Here is a 17,181-nt window from a genome sequence, read left to right as displayed (position 1 = left end):
CTTTTCCTACGATACCACGAATCTTGTAATGCCCTTCCCAATTTGGACTTAACTTTCCTGCATTGGCTACTCTTGTGGATTGAAAAATATTCTTGAGTACGTAGTCCCCAATCTTGAAGTATCTGAGACGAGCTTTCTGATTATAATATCGCTCAGTAACTTGTTTTTGCGGTGCCGTTCTTATTAGGGCAGTTTCCCTCCTTTCTTCAAGTAAATCCAGATTTACTCGCATCTCTTCTTCATTTGACTCTTCAGTAGCTTGAGTATTGTCACACCTTCTTTTCCCACCCGAGGGCGGATATAAGGGAGTTTTTCCAATTTAAGTGACATTAATGGAAATGGAATTATTTTATTAATTCTTTCAGAATCGCCACTTGAAATAGTTTATTTGGGTGTCCGAAGTCACCAATTTATTTAAAAATCCCAAATTGAGGAAATTTCGACTTTATTTTAAAAGCCTGCGAACCAGAAATTCTACTTAAGGAATTCTGTTAACCCGGAAGAAGGTGTTAGGCATTCCCGGGTTCCGTGGTTCGAGCACGGTCGCTTAAACTATTAATAATTGACCTATTATCTGATTTACTGCTTGTTTTAAACCAATTGTGCATTTTTAGCTTTATAACAGCTTTTAATTATTTTACTGCTTTTTAGGATTTATGGAATTATTTCTTGAACAAGTTACGATTGTCGTACACTTGCCATTTTGGAACACACCACAAACCATGCTACATGAAATGCACCCACGATTTGCGACATGTTTATTTTATTATTATTCGAAGTTGTTATGATCGGGTCACATGAAATGCACACCCGAATTGGTGATTACGTATTGTGACCATGCCACAGGAACCGTACCCATAGTCACGATGATTTATTATTACGCGCCTATAGCAAACTATGATGTTACAAAAGATTAATAATATTTCTATGTCTAAGATTTGTTGTGAAATGTTATCTTATGGATGATTTCTGAAAACATGCAGATTGAATATCCTATTTACCAAAGTTAGATTAGGCCGCCACATAATGAGATGCCGACATTGAATCAGAAGATGAAATGACATTTGTGAATCCTAATTAAAGATGAAACGAGAAAAAAAAAAGTTAAAACATGAAAATATCTACGAGAAAAAGTAGACAAATGCACTATATATATAAAAAATGAATTAGTAGCACCATCTGCAAAACAATTGTATCAAAACAGTAGGTATTTAAAATGGCCGCTCATAACTTTACGTAATCTTTTATTATTACCCAAACAAAATATGGCAAGTCATTTCAACTTAAGGCAACCAAATTTCAATTACAAATCAACTAGCCTCGCACACTGCTGAAACCAAATATGTCTTTCATTTAGTAATTAGTTTCTATTTTTAATAACCGCTAAAAATTAGGACTTCCAAAATCATTTACTCCAATTAAAAACCAGAAGGCAACTGGAAAAGATTCTTGAACTTTTGAGCATAAAGAATGAAAATCAAATGGAGAAAAGCTAACATAAGGTGCTAAATTGTATGACATTAATTATTCTGCATAAATAAAACATTTGGTATAAATATGCATTCAGGTACTTCACCACCACAAAGCACAACTAGGCAAGAGAAGCAATCTTTTTTCAAGTACAAATACTAAGACGAAAACATAATAGATTTAGACCCACAAATCTATAACTTTTATGTGAGTAAAATTTAGCAGACAGATGTTAGTTTCATCCACAAAACAACATCGTACTCAAATATTTAAATTATGCTACTGTAACTAGAGATAAACAAAGAGAGGAGTTCAAAGCTAAAATCAACAATTGAGCCAACTGGTCTTACAGAACTGGGCAGAAACTAATAAAGCAAGTTTCATTTCATGATCCGATGTAGAGCGACATAGTATATAAACATACCTAGAAGCAAAACTCAAGAAGCTCCAGCCAACAAACAACAACGAGCTCATAATCAAACAGTTCCAACAACTCTCAGCTTCGAAGTAATCTTTACGGCTTCATCAAGCTCCGAAATTCTGAGAAAAATGTGGAAAATAAAATAAAAATTTGAGGCTGAAATTAAGCTTCGTCACCTTCTAATTTCAGCTCTAGATTCTGTAATTTCTACTTGTTACCAAAGGTTTCAGCATGTGTGTGTTGATGAAATCAGAGAAAAATGGGAGGGAAAGAGTGTGTTCTCTATGTGTGAACGAGCAGTGTAGGAGAAGAAGAGGGGAACGACGCTTCTTTTAGAGAGGAGCCTCTTATTTTTTTCATATCCTTAGGTGTAATCTGTGAGGGATTAGATCTGATTGTTCTCAAGAGGAGGGGGAGCACCGTTTTCGATTTTTCTCTAAGGGGAGGGTCTTCTTTTTTGTCTTAAATTTGATCTCTATCCTAGGTCTAGGAGCTAGGTTTTAATTAAAAGGGGATGAGATTTGGGCTGATGGGTTCAAGTGTATTTGGACTGGGGTTGGTTCGAATTTGAGCTTGGATCTGGGTTAGCTTTGGGGAAGAATTGGGCCAATTTGGTACAAAGAATTAACCCAAATTCATATTAAAACCCCTTTTTTTAATTACCTCTTTTATTCCTTTTTCCTTTGTTTTTCTTTTTCTTTTACTTGAATTAAAATCTTAAATTAATCCAAATTGTAAAATTAAGCTAGTTATCTAATTATAAGATTTATATACATCACTTAATTCTAAAAAGAGAAAAATCAATAAATTAAAAATTAAAAGGCAAAAGATGTAAAATGAGTTATTTTTGGGATTTTCAAATTTCTATAAAATAAATAATTACTGATTAATCCTAAAAAAATGTAAAAACCAATCCTAATTGCAATGCATGGTATTTTTGATATTTTCATTATTTAAATAAAATGTAAATATGCATAAAATGCAAACAATTAAATAAAATTCTATAAAATTACTAAAATGGCAAATAATTAACAGAAAACCTATTTTCTTGGGATTTTATAGGGGTATTTCGTATAGGGCAAAAATCATATGCTCACAGCTGCCCCTCTTTGCTCGGAAACATGAAGAGTTTTCGAGCAAAGACAAAATGAGCAATTATGAGGGATTTTTGACCGTTTTGAAACTCCATGGGAAGCATTTTTTTAAAAAGGTCTGACCGAACCCTGCTTCGGAGGTTGCCTACATATCTTTGGCTATAAAGGAATCAGGTCAGTGTAGTTCTGGAAGTTTTGGTAGCTGGGACTACCGGGAAACTATGATTTCACTGTTGTTGCTGCTGTTTCTGCTTGCTGAGCTCCTTATTACACCGAAATAAAAAGATCAAAAGCTAAACTAGCTAATCCTATCAAACTACGAGTTACAAGATTCCTATCTATAAACCTTCTAAAGCTTGATCTTGAGTCTTGGATGGTTCTTCCAGCAGACTCCGACCTGAATCTTGATGTTCGTTAGTTGCAACCACTGGTTCATCTTCTTCTGCTTTTCAGATAAAGGCGGTACATGCAAAGCTTATGACTTCAACCATGGCTTAGGCAGTCCGCATCTTTTCTCCGCTTCCACACTCAGAGTTTAACTTCTTTTCTAGTTTCTTTTTTTCTTTTATTTGGGTTAAGACTTCTTCTTTTGGTCATTTAAACCCTTGTGCCTCACGGTGAAAACCTGTTTAGGCACCAAAGCAAACAAACTAACAAAATTTTTCTGCCCCAGTTTTTGCTAGGAAAATTTCATGAGTTATTGTAACAAAAATCTAAACTATTTCTTTATTGAAAGCAATAAAATCAGGATTGTCTATCCTTGGAAAAAAAAGATTAGGGAGTGGAGCCCTATATGTATACTAAAATAAACTAGGTAGTGGAGACCCTGTGTTGGGAAAGTGACTAGGGAGTGGAGACCCTATGTCTAAACAAAAATCAACTAGGGAGTGGAGACCCTATGTTGGAAAACGCGACTAGGGAGTGGAGACCTTATGCCTAAAATAAAATCAACTAGGGAGTGTAGACCCTATGTTGGAAAGGCAGACTAGGGAGTGGAGACCCTATGCCTATAATAAAATCAACAAGGGAGTGAAGACTCTATGTTGGAAAAGCAGACTAGGGAGTGGAGACCCTATGCCTAAAATAAAATCAACTAGGGAGTGGAGACCCTATGCCTAAAATAAAATCAATTAAGGAGTGGAGACCATATGTTGGAAAGGCAGACTAGGGAGTGGAGACCCTATGCCTAAAATAAAATCAACTAGGGAGTGGGGACCCTATGTTGGAAAAGCAGACTAGGGAGTGGGATCATGTACTGGAGAAGACTACCAGGTTATGCTGGCAGCGACTAGGGAATGAGACCCTATGTTGGGCAATACGTAGCTAGAGATTGGAGACTCTATGCTACCATGATTTTGAATTTTTCTTCTTCTTCTTCTTCTTCTTCTTCTTCTTCTTCTTCTTCTTCTTCTTCTTCTTCTTCTTCTTCTTCTTCTTCTTCTTCTTCTTCTTCTTCTTCTTTTCATTTCTTTTTTTTGTTTTGTTTTATTTAAGAAAATGAGTAAAAATGGAGGAAAGAATTTAGAGGAGACTTCCCTTTTGGATTGATTTTTGCCGCAAAGCTTTTTCTAGCTCTTCCGCAGTTTCTGTTTGGTTGCACCTGCTTCTTGCAAGGTTGCTTTGGATTGTACATGTTTCATATTTTCAAACAAAGAACAATTGTTAGTTTGAAACGGTAGTTGGTTTTGTGGCCTTGATTGTTTCAATCACTCGGTCTCGGCCCAGCTTCTTGGATGAAGATCTCAACTGCAACTGTTTGTTCCCTAAGGACCGATTTCATTTCAGGCCCTTGAGAACCTCTGTTTTTTTCAGACTTTGCCATGATGGTTGGTCGGTGGAACTCAACCTTTTCGACTTTATTTTTTCTTCGTAGGCCTTTCCCTTCCGACTTCTTTATCTTCTTCTTTTTTTCTTTTTTTAAACTTCGGAGCGTTTGGGAACTTTTGGCTCCTCAAACTTTGTCTCAATGGCTAGTCGTGTGGGACTTAACCTTTTCCAACTTTTTTTCCACCTTCATAAGCCTTTCATTTCTAGCTTCTTTCTTCCAACTTCTATTTCAAAGAGTTAGGGGTACCTTGGCTTTTCAAACTTTTGCCGAGACGGTTAGCCACGTGGTACTCAACCATTTCAGCTTCATTTGCCTTTATAGGCACTTAAATTTGATTTTCTTTTTCCAAGAATTTTGATTTCGAAGTATCGGCCACCATGGCCAGTCGAGGTCGACTTGATGCCCCTGACGAGGCTGGGTGCCTTTTTGCACATTAGCTCGTGTCAAACGGAAGCCCTGTAAATCAGTCTTACCAACCTTTCTTTGTCTTAGTTTCGGAACAGAGTTAGGCTGAAAGGGATTCAAAGAAAACAAACAATGAATAAAGAATGAGGGTAAACAAAAAGTGTCCCTTTCAGGGAAAGGAAAGAAGGACTTTTCTGGAGTACATGCGGACTTCAATGAACATGAAGTGCCTTTTGAACTGGATGCGTGATCTATGTAAATCTCTCGACTCTCAGAAATTCATCACAAGTTTTGCCTCAAAATCGAGTAACCTTGCCAGGATCTATCGATGTCGATGGCTGTGAGGATCCTCTTTTCAATCAGGGGCGCCCTTTGCGAGTTTTCACGAGCTGACCTCTCTCATTTCTTTTCTCACTGTTGCCTTATAGTACTCTTTGCGAGTTTTCACTAACAAGACTCTCTCATTTTTAATTTCTCTTCTTAATGTCGCCTCACGGTGCTCGTGTGGGTTTTCACAAATAAGACTCTCTCATTTTATTTTTCTAATTTTTATGTGTCAGATCCAACTGACTGTATCCTCCCGTTTTGAACCTCTTGCCGAATGATCATAAGGACTTGAACAAGGTTTGGGGTAAAAAGTTTTTGGATTGAATTACAACCTTGGAACATTTCAGGCAAACCCATCGCCGAACCATTGTAACTTCTGTCCCAGTTTTAACTTTGGGGGAATTTAGATTTTTATTTTGGTGTGACCGAACCCCCAAAGAGAGGCTACCTATGTATCCTTTCGAAATCAAGTCGAACGTAGTTCAGGGAACTTTGTTTCTGTTTTGTTTTGTTTTGTTTTCTCCTTCTTTTTCCTTTCTGCTTTTCCTCTTTTTTTCATTTTTTTTCATTTAATTTTCTTTGCCTTTTCTTCCTATTTTTTTTTCATTTCTTTTTTTTTATTTCATTTTTTCAATGTTTAAATTTCAAATTTTTTTTTTCAACGTTTCAATTTCAATTTTTTTTTTCAATAATACTTTCAGGTTCCAAGGAAGGTAATCAAAGAAGAGTAACCAGCTCAAATGGTTTACAAAAGGGTTAATGATGTTTGGTTAGCGAGAATGAAAGCCTTCGTCATCCCAACCGGAGAATATTAACACTATATGGAGGATCAACATACCACCTTTTGGCTACATTTGCATTGACAATTGTTTGAGGGACATTTCCTTCGATGTGTCCCAAGTACAACGCACTTTTTTGGCAGTACGCTTGTTGCAATGTATGGACCTTTCCAATCTAGAACCAATTTTCCTTCAGCTGCTCCAACTCTTTGTTTTATTTCCTTAAACTTCTCTTCATTGCGACCTAATTCTTGATTCAATATTTCGAGTTCTGACAGCTTTCAGGATCCGGGCATGATGTCCGCAAGCATTTCATGTTATTAAAATCTGCATTTAACAGAACTAAAAAGAGATTAAGAAAAAAAATGACAATATTAAGAAAAGAGACATTCCTGGACAATGAAATATTAATTTTTTTGATTTTTAATTTTGATTTTTTGATTTTTTTTCATTCTTTTGAAGATAAAAGGGTTTACATCGAAAAGTAAGACAATAAGGTAAAACATTCGGATCACACCCTGAGATAATCCGGACGCAGAAAGGATAGCAATACTGGCTACCGAGACTCCCGTCTGATGGGGAACTTTCAGGCTTGGTGACCATTTTTTGACTTTTCTTCTGTCTCGGCAATGGTTGCAATGGCCTTCAGTGCCGGATCAAATTCCTCAGCTTCACAAATCATTATGACTATTGGCCCGATGTTGTGGGCAGGCAACAGATTGTTCATCACATCAGGAGCTTCTTCATCCCGAAAAAAGATTCTTTTAGCTTCAAACAAATCTTCAACTGCCCCTTTGAAGGTCCAACAGTCCTCTATAGTGTGTCCCACTACTCCAGAGTGGTATGCACATATAGCATCAGCTCGGTGTGATTGGGACTCGGGGTTCAGCCGGTTCAGGGCTGCTGGCTTCAATAGATTTAGCCTGATTAGCTTTTGGAATAAGCTTGAATACGATTCACCAATAGGGGTGAACTGATTCTTTCTGAAAGGCTCTCTTGGGCGAGGATTGCATTGGGAATCATTTGGTTGAATATTATATGGAGCTTGGTAAGGATGAGCATTTCTAGGAGGTGGAGCTCGATTTTGTGGATAATATTGTGGCCGCGGGTAAGGTTGCACGTTCATCACCGCATAGGGAGGCGGTGCCACAACATAAGTAGAGTCTTGAAGGGGATAATAGTGTAGTGCGGCGATATGAGGCACATATGATTGGCTGAATGACCTGCGGGCCCCCTCGAGCTTGAAACCATCATGGCTCCCTCTTCACTCCCATTTCTATTCATCAAACCCTCCGAACCATTCTGAGCAGACTGTGATGTGGCCTTAAAAGTAGCATGACTCAAGATTCGACCTGTTTTTAAACCGTTTTCAACCATTTCCCCAATTTTGATAGCCTCAGCGAACGACTTACCCACAGCAGACATCATGTTCTGGAAGTAGTTAGCCTCTTGGGCCTGCAGAAAAATCGTGACCATTTCAATTTTGTCCATTGATGGCTTTACCCTGGTAGCCTGCTCACGCCATTTGACGGCATATTCGGGGAAGCTTTCCGCGGTTTTCTTTTTCAAATTGGACAAAGAGTTTCTATCGGGAGCAATATCCACATTATACTGGAATTGTCGAACAAAATCTTGGGCCATATCATCCCACACGTGCCAATGGGTAATTTCTTGATCCGTATACCACTCAGAAGCGATTCCGGTGAGGCTTTCCCCAAAATAGGCCATGAGCAGCTCCTCTTTTCCATCAGCACCTCTCAACTGGTTACAATATTATTTCAGGTGAGCGACCGGGTCTCCATGCCTGTCGTACTTTTTAAATTTTGGCATCTTAAAGCCAGCTGGAAAGTAGACATGGGGAAACATACAGAGGTTAGAGTATGAGACACTCTTCTGGCAACTCAGACCTTGCATGTTTTTCAGGCTTTGTTCTAAGCTCTTCATCTTCCGAGCCATTTCCTCTTGCTCGGGATTTTTAACAACCTTTTCTTGCTCCCCCGAGAGATCATATTGCAAAGGTTGAGTGAAAAAGTACGGGGTCATATATGTTATTTCTGATTGAAGCTATGAACCTTGAAAGGTGAACATTGGAGGCTCAATATACGACCGTGGTAAAGTTGGTTGTACTCTGGTGCAGATTGGTACTACAGAAAACAATATTGGAGGTGCCCTGGAAACTGGGGCCTGGGGGAGAACCATAGAAAGCATGCCAGGAACATTGGACGGCATTGGAGGGCGCCCGCATAGGATGAGCGGGTTGGGCACCTGGGCGTTGGAAACCTCACTTGACCCGGGGATCAACTCAGAGAACTCAGGGATTGCACTTGGCGGTTCCCTACCATTACACCAGGCACCCCACATTTCCAATATGTGGAGACGCAATATCTTATTCTCTTCAGCAGCTGCTAATTCTAGCTGCAGAATAGCCGATGTTGGGCTATCCTCAGGACCGATGATTGGTAGATTGCTTGCGGAGGCCATCTGTGCCTTTGGATCTTGTAAAGGAGGGGAGGCTATACTACGAACAAAACCAACCACCAAAACCTGGCTAGTTTGCACATCGAACAACCTTGTTAGTTTTGAGACGCTTAGTAGATAGGAAATCACACGTTTGAATGCAATGCACCTAAACAGTTAAACGTTTTACCATGTGTTTTAACGGTTGCATGTTTCATCCCGGCCTTAACTAACCCTTTTCACTTTGTACCTTTTTTCTGCATTTCTGCCTCTCTTTAATCACTCTTGATTTTTTCATCTCGTTTTTGCCGCTCTTTTATTTTTGCACTCTCTCTTTCTCTTTTGTTTTGTTACTTTTTATTTCTTGTCGCTCCTTTTTTCACTTAGTTAATTTTATGGCTATGATCGAATACGATGGGGATTGCCTACGTATCATGACACCGCATGAATCAGATCTTGCGTAGTTCAGGAAGATTGGGAATGGAGTAAATAAACTAACTCTTTTTTCTTTTTTTATAACACTTAGACCATGAAAGCTTTGAGGCAAAAGGAAAATATATTTTTTCCAATTCTTTATTATGTTTTTTGAAATTTTTGAAAGAAATGCTTTAAAAGAAGAAAGGAAATATTTTTTGGATCTTTGATTTTGATTCTTTTTTTTTTTTAAATTATATTTTGAAAGAAAGACTTCTGAAAATTCCTTTTCTTTTGATTTGAACTTTGGGAATTTCAAAAGTAAAAGGAAGATATTTTTGTTTGAACTTTCATTTGTTTTCTCTTTTTCTAAAGAAGAAAGAAAAATATTTTCTTGGATTTTGGATGTTGCCTCTTAATTTTCGAAAGAGGGACTTTTAAGAAAATATTTTGGATTTCTGAGTTTTTATTTATTTACAAAAGCGAAAATATTTTGGACTATAATTTTTCAAAATATTTTTGTTTTTTTGAAAGAAATACTTTTAAACAAGGAAACGATTTTTGTTTTAATTCTTTTTTTTTTTTGAAGTTTTTGGAAAAATACTTCAAAATAAAGGAAACCCCTATTTTGGATTTTGATTTTTGATTGATTTTTATTATTTTATTTTTTTCAATATGAAAGTCTTTAGAAAGAAGGAAACTATTTGTTTTTGAGTTTAAAAATTTTTTCTTGAATTTTCTAAGGAAATGTTTCTAAGGACGGAATTAAAGGAAATTATTTTTGGATTTTTTTTAAATTGGGGCCGGAACCGATGGAGTTTGCCTACGTATCTCACATCTTGAGAATCAGACCCGCGTAGTTCAGTTAGTTTTGACTGAGCAAGGGAAATATGGCACTTGAAAATTTTGGCTCATTTTGAATGACCTTTCCTCTTTTTTTAAAAAAAAAAAATTCGGCAGAGTTTCAGAACTTTCTAAATACCTACCTCTCACTTTTTTTGATTTTTTTCTCTCTTTTTCATTCTTTTTTTTTGAATTTCTTTCCCTATTCTAAAAGCCGGTCAACATGCAAGCCGAAACAAACAAATGCGCAAGTAGCTTGTAAGATGCATCAGGATGGTCTTTTTAATTTGGGTACACCTATCCTAGACGGACTCAACTCTTGTGTTGAGTCCCCAAAGTCAGATGCACATGATGCAAACAAACGTTCCTACTAGGGATCCGACATGAGGCTATGTTATTCTAGGTTTAAAAACCTGGGTGTATTGTTCTAGACTTGTCTTACCCAAGCGGACAGCTCGAGCCAGGGGGGCAGCGTACCGGGAATACAGAAGCTTCACCGGCTTTGCAACTTGTCCGAACCTCGTTCTAAAATTGGGATATGACTCTAACAGAAAAGAAGTCACACGAAGGGCACACTTCCCAGATGATTTAGAAGACTCAGAGAGAGGAAGATTTCGTAATAATTTATATACAGTTCAATAATATCAAAACGGTAAAAAGCGGTATTTAGTACATTAGGCTCAAACATGTAAAAATAAGATAATAAATAAAGCCAAGTATAACAGTTATTCTAAGCTCGAATTCTGAACCCTGAACTAGAAGTTTTGGGTTCTGTCCCCAGCAGAGTCGTCAGAGTTGTCACACCTTCTTTTTCCCACCCGAGGGTGGATATAAGGGAGTTTTTCCAATTTAAGTGACATTAAACGAAATGGGATTATTTTATTAATTCTTTCAGATTCTCCACTTGGAATAGTTTATTTGGGCATCCCAAGTCACCGATTTATTTAAAAATCCCAAATCGAGGAAATTTCGACTTTATTTTAAAATCTTGCGAACTAGAAATTCTAAGTAAGGAATTATGTTAACCCGGGAGAAGGTGTTAGGCATTCCCGGGTTCTGTGGTTCGAGCAAGGTCGCTTAAACTATTAATAATTGGCCTATTATCTGATTTACTACATGTTTTAAACCTATTGTGCATTTTTAGCTTTATAACCACTTTTAATTATTTTACTGCTTTTTAGGATTTATGGAATTATTTCTTGAACAAGTTATGATTGTTGTACACTTGCCGTTTTGGAGCACACCGTAAACCACGCTACAATGCACCCGCGATTTGCGACATGTTTATTTTATTATTATTCGAAGTTGTTATGATCAGGCCACATGAAATGCACACCCAAATTGGGGATTATGTATCGTGACCATGCCACGGGAACCGTACCCATAGTCACGATGATTTATTATTACGTGCCTATAGCAAACTACGATGTTACAAAAGATTAATTATCTTTCTAAGTCTAAGATTTGTTGTGAAGTATGATCTCATCGATGATTTCTGAAAACATATAGATTGAATATCCAATTTACCAAAGTTAGATTAGGCCGCCACATAATGAGATGCCGACATTGAATTAGAAGATGAAATGAGATTTGTGAATCCTAATTAAAGATGAAACGAGAAAAAAAAGTTAAAACATGAAAATATCTACTAGAAAAAGTAGACAAATGCACTATATATAAAAAATGAATTAGTAGCACCATCTCCAAAACAATTGTATCAAAACAGTAGGTATTTAAAATGGGCTGCACATAACTTCACGTAATCTTTTATTATTACCCAAACAAAATATGACAAGCCATTTCAACTTAAGTCAACCAAATTCCAATTACAAATCAACTCGCCTCGCACATTGCTGAAACCAAAGATGCCTTTTATTTAGCAGTTAGCTTCTATTTATAATAACCGAAGCTATTATAACTTCTTCAACCGTTCCTGCTACCAATACTTCTCGTCATGAAATTGGTTCTTCAAGTGGTAGCAGGGCAATGAAGCAAATTACCATTGAGGTTCCTGTTGATGGTAATCTTCTGAAGAAGTCGGGCCAAGCTTATGTATGGCTAAAACCCTTGATAGGTCCAGAGGAAAAGTCAAAACTGGAGAGTCACAGTTCTTTAACTTGGATTAACGACATCGTGAAATCATCATTGAATGTATAGGCTTCCCTTTTTACCTAACGTAATTTCCCTTTACTAGGATTCTCATCCTTTTTTTATGTAGATTAATCTCATCGGTACGAAGATGATGAAAAGGGTTTCCCATACGAAGCAGTTGACGCATGACTATCAGATTGAGGCTGATAATTGGAAAGAACACTATAAAAGTCTTCAGCTTGAGATGGAAGTTTTAGAAAAGAACAAATATACCTTGGAGCAACACATTAAAATCATGGCAGCGGAGCTAGAAATTAAGAAAGCCTCTTCCAACCAGGCAGGCAAGGACAAACACCTTCTTGAGTCATCTTTTGCTGAACAACTCTCTAAGGCAACAGAAGAGATCAGAGGTCTAAAAGCCTTGCTAGATGAGAAAGATGTTTATGCAAGTGAGCTTGTTCAAACGCTCACTAAAGCCCAAGAAGACCTTTGAGTGTCCACCGATAAAGTTAGGTTTTTGGAGAGTTCGCTTGCTCTATTACAGGATTCTTATGATGCTGCTTTAGCTAAGAAAGAAGAGCTCAAGGCCGCTATTGAAGAAAGTTGGGCCATTTTGAGCACCCGCCATGATTCTCTTATGGAGGTAAGTTAGGAAGGTTTTAACTTGGACGTTGAGTTAGCAAAGATTAAGGAGACAATTAAAAAAACTCAGCAAAGCCAAAGTTTTTCTTCACCCATGGCTGATTCTCCCGAAATTGTTGAAGCTAATCCTGGCGTAGTAGATGTCCCAGCTCCTTCTGATCAAGTTGATCCTTCTGCTGCTGATGATGCCATCTTGAATACTGGTTCAAAATCTGCTCTATAGTGAAAGTTTAATTGTGAAGTTAACTAGATTTTTTTTGTTTTGTTGGTGAACAATTGGTGGTTTTACCCCTGGTCCCATTTAGGGGTAATGTTTTTTGGTAACATCATTCCTCCAGTCCTATTCTGGGGTTTATAATGACAATTAGGTTAGGACTAAGTTCATACTTAGTTTTAACTAAGTTATTTAAGATATCAAAAAGTTTGTGCTCTCTTTTATGATGCCTTTGATTTGAGTTTCTATTTTACTCTTTTAGTGGTTTGCCCTTGATTTTTCCTTTTAAGTTTAAGGCTTTGTTTTCCACTTCAATTTTAATACGCGGGTTTTTGTTTTACCCTTTTAACTTTTGCATTTAAAAATGCTTAGATAATTTCATGACTTATTTGAATCAAACATGAATTATAAAAGAGGGCCCTTTTATATACACTTAATGAAGAAGATGTTTCAACTTCATAATGGTGTAAACATACGAAAGGAGAAATAGGATCACACATGTTTCTTGGAATAACTTTGAGAAAAGTTTTATTTCATTCGAACTGAATAATACCTTACATATATTTAAGTATCTTCTATAACTCTTCCGTAACTGTTTTCTTTACAACAAATTTGTAAAAAAGAAAATTCAAGGGTTTCTTTATGACCCATGGCTAAATATTTCCTTTAACCTAAACATTCGTAAGATTTTGAAATCTATATCCACGGGTGTACTCTTCACAGGTTTTCGAATTGGGCTTGCGTTTTTGGCTCGTGATTTTGCTCTGAACATGATATTTGTTGAGTAGACTTTAGGATTGACTTGAAATTTAATTGTTTCAGCCTTTATTGCCTTCCTTATACATATATTATATGTATATTATATAGTCCCCCAAGTGTTTGAGCTTTGAAGTATGAAATCTCGAGCACTTGATTATTCCTTCCATGCGTTCACTTTCCTGAAAAGGAAAAACATATGGGACTCGGAGGTATAATTTAGATGAAGACTGCTTAACCCATTACATATCCATCAGAATAGTTGTAACCCTAGACCAGGAATTATGTTTCTTCCTCGTGTCTTTCAGGTCTAATTTCATCGTTTCGTGTGGGCTAGCTTTTTGCCTATCATCTAAAATTGTTAGTATAACTTTAACAATTCAAAAATAAACATTGTAAGTGGGGATACCTGACTGTTGGTATTTCCTTCCCTTAGAAATTACTTTTTCAGATGAACAACATTCCAACTTGACGGCAGAATCTTGCCATCCATGGTTTCAAGCTCATATACACCTTTTCCTATAATACCACGAATCTTGTAATGCCCTTCCCAATTTGGACTTAACTTTCCTGCATTGGCTACTCTTCTGGATTGAAAAATATTCTTGAGTACGTAGTCCCCAATCTTGAAGTATCTGAGACGAGCTTTCTGATTATAATATCGCTCAGTAACTTGTTTTTGCGCTGCCGTTCTTATTAGGGCAGTTTCCCTCCTTTCTTCAAGCAAATCCAGATTTACCCGCATCTCTTCTTCATTTGACTCTTCAGTAGCTTGAGTATTGTCATACCTTCTTTTCCCACCCGAGGGCAGATATAAGGGAATTTTTCCAATTTAAGTGACATTAATGGAAATGGAATTGTTTTATTAATTCTTTCAGAATCGCCACTTGGAATAGTTTATTTGGGTGTCCCAAGTTACCAATTTATTTAAAAATCCCAAATTGAGGAAATTTCGACTTTATTTTAAAAGCCTATGAACTAGAAATTCTACTTAAGGAATTCTGTTAACCCGGAAGAAGGTTTTAGGCATTCCCGAGTTCCGTGGTTCGAGCACGGTCGCTTAAACTATTAATAATTGACCTATTATCTGATTTACTGCTTGTTTTAAACCAATTGTGCATTTTTAGCTTTATAACAACTTTTAATTATTTTACTGCTTTTTAGGATTTATGGAATTATTTCTTGAACAAGTTACGATTGTCGTACACTTGCCATTTTGGAACACACCGCAAACCATGCTACATGAAATGCACCCACGATTTGCGACACGTTTATTTTATTATTATTCAAAGTTGTTATGATCGGGTCACATGAAATGCACACCCTAATTGGTGATTACGTATTGTGACCATGCCACAGGAACCGTACCCATAGTCACGATGATTTATTATTACGCGCCTATATCGAACTACGATGTTACAAAAGATTAATTATCTTTCTAAGTCTAAGATTTGTTGTAAAGTGTCATCTCATGGATGATTTTTGAAAACATGTAGATTGAATATCCTATAAATCAGAAGATGAAATGACATTTGTGAATCCTAATTAAAGATGAAATGCGAAAAAAAAGTTAAAACATGAAAATATCTACGAGAAAAAGTAGACAAATGCACTATATATAAAAAATGAATTAGTAGCACCATTTGCAAAACAATTGTATCAAAACAGTAGGTATTTAAAATGGGTCGCTCATAACTTTACGTAATCTTTTATTATTACCCAAACAAAATATGGCAAGCCATTTCAACTTAAGGCAACCAAATTCCAATTACAAATCAACTAGCCTCGCACACTGCTGAAACCAAAGATGTCTTTCATTTAGCAATTAGTTTCTATTTTTAGTAACCGCTAAAATTTAGGACTTCCAAAATTATTTACTCCAATTAAAAACCAGAAGGCAACTGGAAAAGATTCTTGAACTTTTGAGCATAAAGAATGAAAATCAAATGGAGAAAAGCTAACATAAGGTGCTAACTTGTATGCCATTAATTATTCTGCACAAACAGAGCATTTTGGTATAAATATGCATTCAGATACTTCACCACCACAAAGCACAACTAGACAAGAGGAGAAATGTTTTTTCAAGTACAAATACTAAGACGAAAACAGAATAGACTTAGACCCACGAATCTATCACTTTTATGTGAGTAAAAACTTAGTAGACATATGTTAGTTTCATCAGCAAAACAACATCGTACTCAAGTATTTGAATTATGCTACTGGAACTAGAGATAAACAAAGAGAGGGGTTCAAAGCTAAAATCAACAATTGAGCCAACTGGTCTTACCGAACTGGGCAGAAACTAACAAAGCAAGTTTTATTTCATGATCCGATGTAGAGCGACAGAGAATATGAACATACCTAGAAGCAAAACTCAAGAAGCTCCAGCCAACAAACAACAATGAGCTCACAATCAAACAGTTCCAACAGCTCTCAGCTTCGAAGCAATCTTTACGGCTTCATCAATCTCCGAAATTCCGAGAAAAATGTGGAAAATAAAATAAAAATTTGAGGCTAAAAATCAACTTCGCCACCTTCTAATTTCAGCTCTAGATTCTGTAATTTCCACTTGTTACCAAAGGGTTCAGCATGTGTGTGTTGATGAAATCAGAGAAAAACGGGAGGGAAAGAGTGTGTTCTCTGTGTGTGAACGAGTAGTGAAGGTGAAGAAGAGGGGAACGACGCTTCTTTTATAGAGGAGCCTCTGATTTTTTTCATCTCCTTAGGTGTAATCTGTGAGGGATTAGATCTGATTGTTCTCAAGAGAAGGGGGAGCACCGTTTTCGATTTTTTCTCTAAGGGGAGGGTCTTCTTTTTTTGTCTAAATTTGATCTCTATCCTAGGTCTAGGAGCTAGGTTTTAATTAAAAGGGCATGAGTTTTGGGCTGATGGGTTCAAGTGCATTTAGACTGGGGTTGGTTCGAATTTGGGCTTGGATCTGGGTTAGCTTTGGGGAAGAAATTGGCCAATTTGGTATAAAGAATTAACTCAAATTCATATTAAAACCCCTTTTATTCAATTACCTCTTTTATTCCTTTCTCCTTTGTTTTTCTTTTTCTTTTTCTTAAATTAAAATCCTAAATTAATCCAAATTGTAAAATTAAGCTAATTATCTAATTATAATATTTATATACATCACTTAATTCTACAAAAGAGAAAAATCAATAAATTAAAAATTAAAAGACAAAAAATGTAAAATGAGTTATTTTTGGGATTTTCAAATTTCTATAAAATAAATAATTACTGATTAATCCTAAAAAAAAATGTAAAAACCAATCCTAAATGCAATTCATGGTATTTTTGGTATTTTCATGATTTAAATAAAACTTAAACATGCATAAAATGCAAACAATTAAATAAAATTCTACAAAAATCCTAAATTGGCAAATAATTAACAGAAAACCTATTTTCTTGGGATTTTATAGGAGTATTTCGTATAG

At 36.4% G+C, this 17,181-nt stretch overlaps 1 long non-coding RNA gene across 1 annotated transcript; it reads right to left on the bottom strand.

The window, feature by feature from the left end:
• Nucleotides 1-1,706: 1,706 nt before the first annotated feature.
• LOC142181980 (uncharacterized) lies at nucleotides 1,707-16,643 on the bottom strand. The gene is made up of 2 exons (XR_012710879.1): nucleotides 16,103-16,643; nucleotides 1,707-3,610 (listed from the first exon to the last, which is right to left on the bottom strand). It is a non-coding gene; the product is annotated as an uncharacterized LOC142181980 (long non-coding RNA).
• Nucleotides 16,644-17,181: the final 538 nt, after the last annotated feature.

This window comes from Nicotiana tabacum, chromosome 1, assembly GCF_000715075.1.
Source record: "Nicotiana tabacum cultivar K326 chromosome 1, ASM71507v2, whole genome shotgun sequence".
In the NCBI taxonomy this organism is placed as follows: domain Eukaryota; kingdom Viridiplantae; phylum Streptophyta; class Magnoliopsida; order Solanales; family Solanaceae; genus Nicotiana; species Nicotiana tabacum.
Note: the sequence above shows the minus strand (reverse complement) of the source record. Positions and strands in the feature narration are given on the sequence as shown.